Source organism: Malurus melanocephalus, unplaced genomic scaffold (genome assembly GCF_030028575.1).
Source record: "Malurus melanocephalus ecotype Western Australia unplaced genomic scaffold, MMel_1.1 scaffold_289, whole genome shotgun sequence".
Lineage (NCBI taxonomy): Eukaryota > Metazoa > Chordata > Aves > Passeriformes > Maluridae > Malurus > Malurus melanocephalus.
In genome coordinates this window covers 964,758-977,329 of record NW_026623521.1, presented here as the reverse complement: position 1 = coordinate 977,329, position 12,572 = coordinate 964,758, and positions in this window count along the sequence as shown.

Below are 12,572 nucleotides of genomic sequence, written 5' to 3'. Positions count from 1 at the left end.
AAGGAAATATTCCATCTGGATTAAGAGAGGTGACAAGAGTGGGTGTATAGGGAAGAGTTGCAGAAGCCTTGCCAGAATCTCTCACCCTTCTGTGGGGTTTAGTTTGAATGTGGTACCCTATAGACACATTCTCTGGTCCTTCTGCTCCTCGTCCTCTCCCCGCTGCACCCCAGGCAGAGTAGGACAACAATTCACAGAACTTTCAATCATTTTAACCAAAATAGGAAGGATTTACCCCGGCACCAAAGGTGACTGGAGTTTTCCTACGTCAGCTCAAGAAAAGTGATGGGGGTTTGATGCCAGCAGCAGCCCCTGCAAGCACTGAATGGTCAAGGGCCACCTGGCCACTTCCAGTGACAGGTGCCAACAGGGCTGGGGACATCAGCATGGTCCCCAGCCCCTCCAGTGCCAGGCCATGGCACCTTGCTTGCAGTCCTTCTTTATGACACAAAAGCAATGTGCATGTCCACACCACCTCCTTTCCAGGACCTGTAGAACCTCAGAGAATGCTAAAGGCCATTTGTGCTTCCAATGCTTTTTTTCATTGTCCCAGAGCCTGATGCTCGGAGATGCCATAAGAAAAAAAAAAAAAAAAACTGATCTAATCACTCCTCTTAAAATGCAAGCTGTCAACATTTTACCCTAAAGCAGGTTCTCAAAATATAAAGAGTACACGGAAATCTGTGGTCCTTCCCAAAAGCAAGGGATGTATGCATATGGAGTGCCCACAACCGGGGATAAAACCTGCGCAGTGCAAGGACAGGATATTGTTCTGCTTATCAAGCTGTTTACAGCCTCTTAATTTTGGTGTCCTGAACATTTCCCTGGGGAGATGCAGGCTCCCAGGTCACCAGCTCAAGTCCATGAAATCCTAAGCTTCTTACTCATCTTTCCTGGGCAGTTTGGTTCCACCCACAGATCCCTGGGACCACATGGATCCATGGGACCACCTGTGCTGCCTGAAAACCTGAACACCATCAGCCTAGGGATCAGGGCAGCTACTTGAACATCTTTTCACGAAATTTTGTTTTTAAACAGTTTTTAAAAACTGATTTTTCTTTAAAAAAAAAGTCCTGGTTTATCATCAAGTCTTTGACAAACACATTCATATACAAGTCCACTTCCAACAGGGATAAGCCATGACTTACAGTACAGCTAAAAATCCCATAACCATGCTGAGGCTCCAGTAAAATCCCAATCCATMCATCCATCCAGTGGAGATTGACCCTCCAGCGCCCCAGGCCCTGTGTCCTGACTGCCTTTCTTGAGCAGAAGCCGTATTTTCTTGCCTGACAGCTCGTTTATATTCTGCCCCTCCAGCATTAAAGTGGGGAAAGCCCCTGCAGCCCCAGGGCTGAGGGAAGGCAGAACCAGCTGACAGCTCCCAGGAGCACTCCCCAAAGGGATTTCCTTCTTACTGTTTTTAGTAAAAATCAGTAAAGCTAAGCCAAAATAGATCTCCTGAACTGCACAGCTCTCTGAGCACTCACACCTCCTTCTCCATCCCCTCTCCCACTGCCTTGTGATGCTGAAATTTCCCCAACTATCCTGCCTGCACCACAGATCYCAAATGCTAAATCCCAGCAAATTCACTTCTAAAATCCTCCAGGCTTTTTTGTGATGTCCTGCACAAATACTACAGAAAGTATCACCCACGCATCATTTCTCCTTCCTCTTTCCTGGGTTTTTWAAGTCCCCTGGAAGCTTTTCTCATCGGGACAGCAATGTTGCCCTCACCAGCACTCGTAAGGCCAGAGCAAAAGCCACACAGGGACCCAGCCTGGTGTCATTTTAACTTCTGCTCCCATCCGAGGGCAGTGCTGCTGGAGACTATCAGACGGCTTGGGGAGGAAGTCTCCTGGCAGGGCTCCACCAAAGTGGAGTTGCTAGGTCACTGGAACAATAAAAAGGCAAGAAAAAACATCCTGGCCACAAAAAAAAAAAAGGGGGGGGGGAAAAGAAAAGAAAATTAAATCCATGGCAGTGCGTACGGTGCTGGTGAGGTGGAAAGAAACAGGTTGGAGGGAGCAGRACCATGGCACTGACAGCTTCTGCAAGCACACAGCTTCATTTCTAACAGGGCTCTTCCTCCAGACCTCTCACCTGAACAGTTCCAGAAACATGGAGTTTGTCTGCAAGGTTTGCAACTGGTGAAAATCTCAGGCTCACTGCTGCTCTGGAGAGATTCTCTGCCTTTGCACGTCAGCCAGGAATCACAACCTATCCAAAGGCTTTCACCCCTCAGCAGCTGCCCACACTCACTTCAACTGGCAATACAAGAAACCTGCCCCCAAGCAGGGCTGTGTTTTGGGGATGGTGAGTGAGCATCTTCACAGCAGGCTGAGCATTGTGCAGACCTGGGGCTCCCCTGTAAGGAAAGGTGCGGGAGGCTTAGAACCTGCAGGATGAAATTTTGCTGTCTGGAAATTCTGATTTCCRGGCCAGAAGGGAGCATTAGCTCATTCTGTGTGACCTCATGATAACCAAAGTCATTCCATGCAGCTTGTTTGCTCYCAATATAAGCTCAGTGACTTCCATTTGAATTAAACAGATCTTGCAGGGGGRAAAAAACCCAACTATTGGTATTTGTGGTTATCTGGGATTTTAATCAAAACCACAAGAACTATGGGCTGAAGCACAGATTTTTCTGCATGAAACCTTAATTTCCATCAAAACATGATGCCAAGCAGTGTGATGTATACATGTGGCAAAAGMTAACTGCCCCAGGGGCTGAGGACTCAGCCCTTTGCAGACCCAGGTGAAAAGAAGATTGTATTTTCACATCCCACTCTGGAAACAAAAACACAGGTCCAAAGTGGTCTGGGACCAGGAGCTGCTTCCCACAGCCAGGAGGGGGAAATAAATACTGGTAAGATGGAGGAAGGAGCAGGAAAAGGGCACTGCAATGCTGAGAGGTGATGCTGGGAGCAGCCAGGGGCTGCCATGGGTCCCTGGGGTGAGCCATGCTGCTCGGTCATGCAGGTGGYTCTGGTCCAGGTGCCTTGAGCAGAGCCTCAGTGCAGCAATGCTCTTAGGAAGAGCTCCCCAGGGAGCTATTCCCCGTGACAAAGAGATTTGCTGGCTGGCAGTCACACCAGGAATGATGAGCAGCCTGGGAATGGAGCAACTTCTCAAGGATGTGGTGGGGATGAGAAGGATGGAGAGCCCTCTTGGGTGCAGGAGAATCATCACACTGCCAAGTGGTAGATGCCATCTGGGGCCATGCAGACAAAAGGCTCACTGGACTCTCCCTCCATGCAGACCAGCAAAATGCATCCCCATCCCTGGGGTATGAAGGTAGCCCARCCTGAGACCCCGCTGGAGGCAGGATGCAGGCCATGATGTCATGGCAGCAGGGACCGTGGATGCTCTGGAGGCTCCTTCTCCTCCAGCAAGGGACAGTGAGACTTGTGAAGGGATGGAGAAAAAAAGCAAATAGGCAAGAAAAAAATAAAGCAGCTTAAAAAGCAATGAATGCCCAGAAGAGATAAGGGCCCCCACATCCCTTCCCCCATCTGCTGGGAAAGGATGATGATCTAAATCGCATTTCCTAGATGACACCGCGCCRATCTGCCGCCGGAAGCGGCGGTGGCAGCGCTCAGGATGGCGCCGGACCTCCTTCTTCCAGGGGATGRGCCAGGTCCTTCCCTGCTGGCACTRACAGGCAGAGGAGCAGCACTGCCCAGGGACAGCTGGAACAGAGGCCCTGCCACCAGAGACACCCGGCACCGCTCTGCCACTGCCTCTGCGGTCACACATTTCCTTTCTGAGAACAGGGGGAAAGGGATTCAGCACTTCCAGTGCCTTTCTRCACATGTTTGGGGAGGCTGAGAAATACACACCTTCTTTCAGATGAGGTTAGCAGTGGGATTGGGGGCTGGAGACTGGGCTGTCACCCTCTGAGCTGTCACTGCAGGGCCAGGTCACATCCTACCTCAATGCCTACAGGGGTGGTGTGCTGAGCAAGGCTGCACAGAGGATGCAGAGGACAGAAATCTGTGCCCAGAACCCACCTGCCCACACACAGACCCAGATTAACCAGCATGGAGCCACCTCATATCAACGGTCTGGGCACATCCATCCCATCGAGTGACCAACAACTTCAGCCTCAACCCAGCGTGTGACACAGCTTATCCAGCACCATATGACCTCCAGGTGCACCAGCACTTAGCAGGACAGGATTATGAGGATCTCTGTCTGCATGCTGGGGACTGTCCTCAGCAGCCACAAAATTGCTGTTATTCCCATTGCCCAGTCTAAAAGCCTCCTGGTTCATTTAGCTTTCTTTGTGCATCATATTTGCAACCTGTTCCTAAGAAGAGACCATCTTCATGATTTTCTGCATTCTCTGATTATGTTTCCTTCCTAAGTAACATCCTTTCAAAGGGCCTTTATCTGCAGGGTTTGATGCCAGTCTAATACTGCAGCTCCATTCTGCGTTTGCTGAAAGAGCTGATAATGTCCTAAAAAGAATTAACATTTAGATGTTAGTCCTGTAACCAAATCTGAATCAAACAATGATGACTGTTCAAATGTCTAAAGCTACTCAGGGGTATTTTCATTTAAGCCCTACCAAGCTTGTACCAGGGGTAAGGAGGTTTCTAAAGATGCCTTTGTGAGCCCCAGCCACTGAAACCCTTCTCCTTGTCCCTCCAGACACAGATACAATTATGCCCAGCTCCGGCACAAAGATAAAGGCTGAATTACAAGAGCAGTATTATGYTCCACAATCGGGGTCCTTGATTGCGATTGACAAGGAAAGCAAATCACGCGCAGTTGGTCTGCGGATGCTTCCACTCCTGGAAATCATTCCCAGCACAGAAACCAGTTCAATGGACAGGGTTACCTTCTGCATTCCCTCCCCAAACTGCTAAATTACCTTGTCAGTTTGTGGGATCTTACGAGTAATGCAGGGTCAGACCTGGCCAACACTTGTCTGGGGTATTTCTTTGCAGAAGGTTTAACTAACAGCTGCTACAGTTCCCTGATAAGAAAGTGTTTTCTTACCTAKAGTGGCATGGATGTAGCAGGACAGTTATTCAGAGATGCTGTGAAACCCTTCTCACTTTTGAAAAAGTGATAGATAAATATCTACTGGGGTGATCCTGCAAGGGGAGATACATCGAGATCCCCTGGGAGATGCCTTGGGATCCCTTACAGACCCGCCTTTTGATTTTATAGAGAACTCAAAACCAAAGTGAAATGAAAAACCCCTCAAATATCCMAACTCCCATCTCAATCCCCCAATTTATGCATACTCCAAAAAGTGCTGTCCTTCCCCCAAAATAGATCCTGACACCCTGGGTGGGTGGGCAGCAGTSCCCTCCTGCTGGGCCATCACAGAAGGTATCTTCTGGATAATAWATGGAAGCCAAACTTAGTGTGAATCATCCACGCTTGAGCAAAGTTCACCAGAGCGTGACGTTTCACATCAGTCCTCRGGGCTTAAGAGATTTTCCACAAGAGGAAGGGTGTTAACACCAGCATCCTAACCACCAGTGACGTGAATAATTGTGCTCCATAGATSTAAATTCCTCTTGTCACTCCAGAGKCAGAAGCATRCTCTTCAAGGGAAAAAAAGAGCCCTCCTTTGCTACCAGTAACCAAAGCAGCCTGTCCATCGGTCCAAAATGCCTGCACAGGGTTTCTTCCATGCTCTGGAGATCYTGCAGGAATCTAAGGGTGGTTCTGGTAGCAGAAATTACAACAATGTCTGCCTGGTTATAGAGGCGAGAGGTCAGAGCGATCCTGTAACAGCCTCCAAAACCTCTGCCATCACAGCCTGCTGAAAAATGCTGAGAAAAACGCCCTAAATGTGYGAGTGCAACTCGATGTCTTCTGGGAAATGCAGCCTGGGCTGTACCCCTGGGACAGCAGCTAACCCTGCTGACTTAACCCTTTGTGCACAGTTTGCATGCCTTCCTGTCAGACCACTTAAAATTCCTCCTCACTCCTCTCCCACTGAGTGGAGTTAAAACCTCAAGAGTTGAAAAGAAAAGGATATTTCCCCCCAAACTTCAGCAGCAAGAGCCTTGCTGCCATCAAACCACAGTGTAAAACATCCCTCAAACATCTCCATGTTTGCCTTGGCAGAAGAACTGCAAAGGTCATGGCACTTCCAGAGGACTTTTTCCAAGCACCAGACTGGAAATTCAAGATGAGGTGCTCACCCTGCAAGGCAGAGGGAGGGACCTGMAGCCTGGGATCACGGTGTGAGTGACACCATCACCCTCAGCCAGACCACGGTCAGAATGCTGCAGCTGCAGTTTTAAAAGTCCTCCCAGCAAAAGTGAAAAGGCAGATGGAGATTGTGTCTCCTGGTGGAGAGTGAATCCTCCAAGGCCAAGGTGCTTGCTCAAGGTGTTTCCTGCACATCCCCATGTCCCCTCTCTTCCCTAGGACAGTGGAGAGGGTGGCACTTCCCCAGCAGAGGYACTGGCAGAGCCCTGCCAAGCAGGAGAGTCTGAAACAATCCTTCTGTCTGGATTCAAAAGCTTCTGGAGATCAACTCTGAACTAGAGTTATTTTAAATACAACCAACCTGGGCTTCTTCTGTGACTCCTGGATTTGCAGCTAATGTTTTCCAGGCATTTTTACCTATCACCTCAGCAGCTAGAAGCTCTTTTCCTACCCCTCTAAGTGATTCTCCTGTAATGACAACTCCAGGAGTTGGGGTTTTAAGGAAAGACAGCCAAATCTTAGGAGGCTCTTGACACAGATCCTGACTTTTGGCAGCAGTGCTCCCTCGCCCACAGCCGAGATGCTGACTGCAGCTTGGGGGACRCTTAAGTAACCAACTGCAAACCTATTTATCAAATGACTCCAAGTCAAGGGCAYGGCAGATGCAAAAGCAGATATAACCCTCCCCAACAGCCCTGCCTGCACAAAGGACAGACCCTGGAAACAGCTCCAACCAAAGCCACAGAGGGATGGGGGCAGCACGGGAGCAGCAACAGCTTGTAGGTTTTTACACCCTGTTTCTGTATTTCAGGCACTTTTTAATTTATATTTTTTATATCTCACACATTTCATACCGGGTTTTGAAGAGATTGAGCTCTCGAAACAGCTTTGTTTGTCCTCATACATTAAAATTAATTAGCCTGGAAGGCAGAGACCTTCAAGACAGCAGGTTCCTACAGGTGTTGTGAAGAGCAGCACTTTACTAGAGAAGACTCCAGTGAGTGTCCAACTTTGGGAGCTGCTGCACCCAGACCAAGGGGGATCCCCATGGCTCAGTTCATGCCCTGACACTGGGACCTGTGCACTCAGCACCCACAGAGCCCAAAATAAACCACGGCACACACTAATGCCACCCATCCTGTGGTGAGCGGAAGAGAACAAACCACAGGTGTTACTCACACAGRAACTTTCTCAGATGTCTTTCTCTTCCACAGATTTGCCCAAACACTGACAGCTCTAAAAACGAGCCTCTTTCTCCCCTGGTTTTATACAGCCAGGATTTTGACCYAAGGAATGGAAACCTTGCATCCCTTCAGCTGATCCCTCTGCTCACCCTGGCTCTGCCTGCCCCTTCTCCAAGTCCTCATGWCCATGGGTGGTCATCACCCTCTCCAGCACTCAGCCAAGATAAAATAAAAAATTAACAGCAAAGAAGGGATATGATCCAACGTCCTAAAATCTGTGTTGTATACCTCAAAGTATTCAGATCCTACAAGAGGTCCTTATTCTATGCAGGAGCTGGTTCTTATTCCCTTTTTCCCCTGCTCTCTCCAGAGCACTTCAGCAGACTGGGTCTGACAGCAGAGTTACTACAGCACAGGCAACAGCCACACTAACAGCTTGGAGGAGCTGAAGTTTACAGAGCTTCCTTTACTCAAGGGAACTGCATTTTTCTAAGATTATATTATTACTTGGGCTGGCCGCTCAGTAATGCAACATCATTTCCCTTTTGGGTGGGAAAGTTCTCTCCTTGTCCTCAGATGCGAATGATTTCAGCCTGAAAGGATGAACGCGGACTCTGCATGAACTGTGCCCCTTGCTGAAGCAGCAGGATGATGCATATATATTTATTTATTTATTTTTTTATATATATAACACCTGAGCACTACAAAATATATGGCAATGGGTGCACACACATCAGCTGCATGTATGCAGAAAATGATGAGACAGAAAAGCTGCCACATGTGACAAAAACATTTTTTTTGAGAGGCACCCACAGACTTCATTCTTTCACCAAGCCTGCTCTTGTGGTCCTCCTGCATCTCCTCTCCCAGCAAACGAACCTCTCCTATTTACAGAAACGGCAAATTACAATGCAAATGTTGCACAAACTGCTCAGAGAAATAAAAATTTGAATTTGTAATCAGCTCTGCTGCCACTGAAAATTGGATTCTGCCTTCTGTGCTCAGCCATTCAGGAAAGAGAAAAAAACCTATTGTATGACCTACATCTTCAATTGAATGTAAATAACAGGGCCTGTGGTTGGGGTATTCAGGCCTCGTGACGAGCTCACTCACAAGCTACAGACTATGGATTTTGTACTGAACGCTGTCCAGGGAATATTCCCAACGACCAAGCTTTGATTTGCTTGGAGCACCTTCTGGCATTCCGACTGGTCACACTACCCTGGTCTCTGTGCACCATTTCAGCAGCAGAAATGGTYCAGGATTTGGCCCTGCCCCTTTACAGAGGAGCTCTGTGCACATCTGAGGGGATCAGCCCAGGTTTGAGCAGGGCTGTTTGTCTGCCCAGAGATATCCTGGCTCCCCCTGACACTCCTCACCCCTCCATACCAGAGAAACACCCTTGAAGCTATGTGAGGAAGGAAAGCCAGAATCCAGAAGGTTTACACTGGCTACCTGCAATTTATCCAGTTCCAGATCATTTCTCTGGGGGTATTTCAGAGGCTGGAGCACCCCATGCATGGCACAGGTGGCTGGACTAGGCACAGACAGAAGCACAAAGACAGTATTTCTGTGCTGCAAAGAGTCAGCAGGCTGAGCCTCAGCTGAACCTTGCCACTCTGTAGCTCTCCTTATTTTGGAAATGGCACACAGCTCCCACTGATGGGGAACCCACAGAGCCAGCCGAGAGGAGCTGTGGACACTGGTGATGCCTTAATCTCTTCACCACAGCACTGAAACGCTGTCACTGTACTGGCAGGCTCTATTGCTTTATTAGCTTGTTAATTGAAATAGTTCCTTATTCTGTTGGGGTTATTTTATTAGCATGGACGAACACTTCATCAAATCCAACACAACCAGACTGACGCTAGCAGGTTTCATGTTTTACATTTTGGATGTGCAGGCACGATCAGCAGCATCCATCAATTTTCACTATGACCACCAAAAATAACAGCCTTTCTAACCTGACATCGTAACCCCTCTGCTAAATGACCAAAATCCTCTGCCCCCTCCGAGAGCTGTGATGGTGATGGAGCTGTCAGGCTCAGCAGCTGTGTCATGCTCCCTGCAGATGAGCAGGATGGGGAGAATGGAGCACACACAACACCTTGAGAGCTCAGTCATGGAGAGTTTCTGACTTCCAGCCCAMAAATTGGGATCTGTAAGAGCAGGTGAAGGAAACAAAGTTGTCCCAGAAAGTCCACACTCCTCTAAACAGATCAGTACCTGCAACTTTTGATACTGAACAGAGTATTTGTTGAGGGARGCACTCCTGCACCAGCAAGGCTGGCATCAGCCCCTGCAAACACGGCAGCAACAGCCCATCTCCCTTGTCCTCCCAGCCAGGAACAAAAATGTAAAGCAAGTGAACTTATCACTCCCAAGTGGTGATGGCTGCTGGAGCAGAAYATACTGCCAACACCTGCTGGGTGGGCACGGACTGGCACTGGTGTTTGTTTCTGGGCTMTCAGGGTTCATGGAGAGCCCAGGAATGGGCTCCAGCCACAGCAGCCCTCCCCTTACCCCTGCCCAGCTCCCAGCCCCACTCCCTGCCCTGCACATCACCGGGCACTCCCTGCCAGCTGGGTCACACAATTACCACTCACACTGTGCTCATTTGGCACTTAAATATCACAGAAAGTGCTTCCACAGATTGATGAGAACCCGGCTGGTCAGTGCACAACCCCTGCTACGTTCCGTGGCTTGGGACGTGGAACAGGCAGCAAAGCTGATCTCCGCTCCTTTTCTGAAAWGCCTTTTCTTCTTTCTCTTTCCTTTTTTTGTTTTAAATTATGTACCCCAGAGGAGCAGAGCTAAATCCATACAACCCCGGGGACCTCACGTTCACAGCACACCAACCAAATCCACTTAGAGCTCACAGAGGAGCAGTGAACATGCCCGAGACAGGAAAACCCTGCAGCCTTTCGATAGCAACGTGGAGGCACAGGAGGCACTCCTTCCTTGTCCCCACACCACAGGGTAGGAAACATTCTTCCTGCACCACCCACRGTCACCTGAAGCTGCATCAAAGCAAGAGAGGAGCATCTTACACCTCTCCGTATCAGTGTGGCTGCAGGGAGAGCTGGGCTTCTGCCCCCAGGAGCCACAAAATCTGTACTGCAAAATGTGAGCCAGGTTTGGAGGCAATGCCATGGCTTTGTGCAAACAAGCATCCTCAGCGTCTTCTTCCCTCTCTCCTAACTTTGCTTCTTCCTCACACAGAAAGTTTCAGACAGAATATTAAAAATATACATAAATACAGACTGTTCACCTCCTCTAAGAGTTTTGGMAAGTTTCTCCCAGCAGCCAGCTTAAATCTCTGCTGCAACCAAAGCTGGTTCCTTCTCAGGTGATTTCACACCTTCTTGCCAGGGCTCCCAGGTGGCACCTGCCATGGGAGAGAGGGAGAAGGGACAGAAAGACAGACACAGATGGCAGAAAAGCAGATCAGCTTCTCAGGGAAAGCCCATTGCCAGCGGCTCCATGCTGTGGCACGGCACCTGTGTGGGTAGAAATAGCAGGAAAAGGGMCATGGCAGAAAACAGGGAGACTCCAGCCACAGTGACCTGCCAGGAGCTCAGCGCTACCTCTGCTGTCCCTGTGGTGTCACTGGAATTATTCCCATTTCACAGATGGGGAACCTGAAATACAGAGACTGAAATGCAGGAGGACTGAGCTCACAACCAAACCCTGGCCTGACCCAGGCYGTGGCAGACAGCGCCCTTCAGCTCCCTCAGCACCCCTCTGGAGGGATTTGATAATGCTTTAACGTTATTGTCACTGGCTTTCTTGCTTCCTACTTCACCTGTTTTGTTTGTTTGTTTTTTTCCTGTGTCACTCTCCTTGGTTCAGACCGTATTTTAAAGACAGGCTAGAGCCATCTGTCCTCATCTCTCCAGCAGACAAGCCCGCAGAGGGCCTGGCAGGGAGGGTGGCAGATGCAGRCAGAGGCACAAGCCAGCCAGGAAGGCAGTGAGGCTCCGAGGGCAGCCCTGCTCCCTTGCCCCATGCTTTGTGAGAGACTCAAAAGCCCCATTTCTACACCCACAGCCTCACCATCTGCTCACTAAGCCCTGCCTGAGARAGGGCTTTTGCCGCCCAGGCTCAGACTGTTGCAAAGTGAGATATAATCTTCATTTCCTGGTAGTGCTGGGGTGATGGGTTCACAAGAAATGCTCCCCTTGCTTCAAGAAGTGTTTCCAAAGGTGGGAAATGCCTCCGAGGGGCAGGAGCAGGGGAGACACAAACAGGGATTTCTCAGGAGCCTACAACTCAACCTGAGAGTGATTCAGGAGATCCCCCCAGYCTGCTCTTGGCCACACAATTCATCCCCTTGACTGACAGGCATAGAGCTGGAGCTAACAGCGAGTGAATCGTGGCTGTCAGGAGCCGCTGTAATTCATGATGCTGTTTGCTGGGCTSTTTATCACTCCTTCACATGCCCTGTTCCTCCTGGATGGGGCTGACAGAATTCACCAGCACCTGTAGCTGCTGAGCACTGGCTGCACYGAGCTCCAGGCACTGGTAGCCTGACAAATGGCTTTTCCAGCATGTGGACAGATAGTTCAAGCTTTTCAGACCCTTAACAAAGGAAATGCATTCCTCCACTGACTCTCAGGAGTCATCAAGGTCACAGGAAAAGATGCCAGACTGAAAGCTGAGATGAAATTAAATATTTTTTTTCTGTCCGCCGAGGAATTTGCGCAGCTTTCATCAAATAATAGGTGAGCACTTCGCTGKCAAGTTGCAGATTTTATCTTCACAAGGTTGGTAGCAGGTAAGACAGCATTATTCTCTCTGAGTCTGGAGGGCAAACYAATACTTGGAGTGGCACAAAGAAGTGGCTGAGCTGGGAACAGACCCAAATCTCCTTCATTTCCATGCAGTATCCTAGTCACAAAGCTGCTCTCACACAAGCACTGCCAGTTAGGAGCTTTCTAATCCACTGCAGGGTACATTCCAGCTGATATCCCCAGCTATACACTTGGTCTAGTGTGGATACACCCCACAAAGGTATGCCTCGGGTTTGTGAAGAAAACTAAAATGTTATAAATAGTTTTGTCACATTTCCTGAAATTTTAGAGCTCCAACTAAACTTAACCCAAAGTTCCATAGCATGATATTCTCTCCACATTAGAAATTAAAAGATGAAATCTGACAGTCCAGCCCAGGYAGGCAATGAGTCCTAAACCCACTTAAAACCTACGC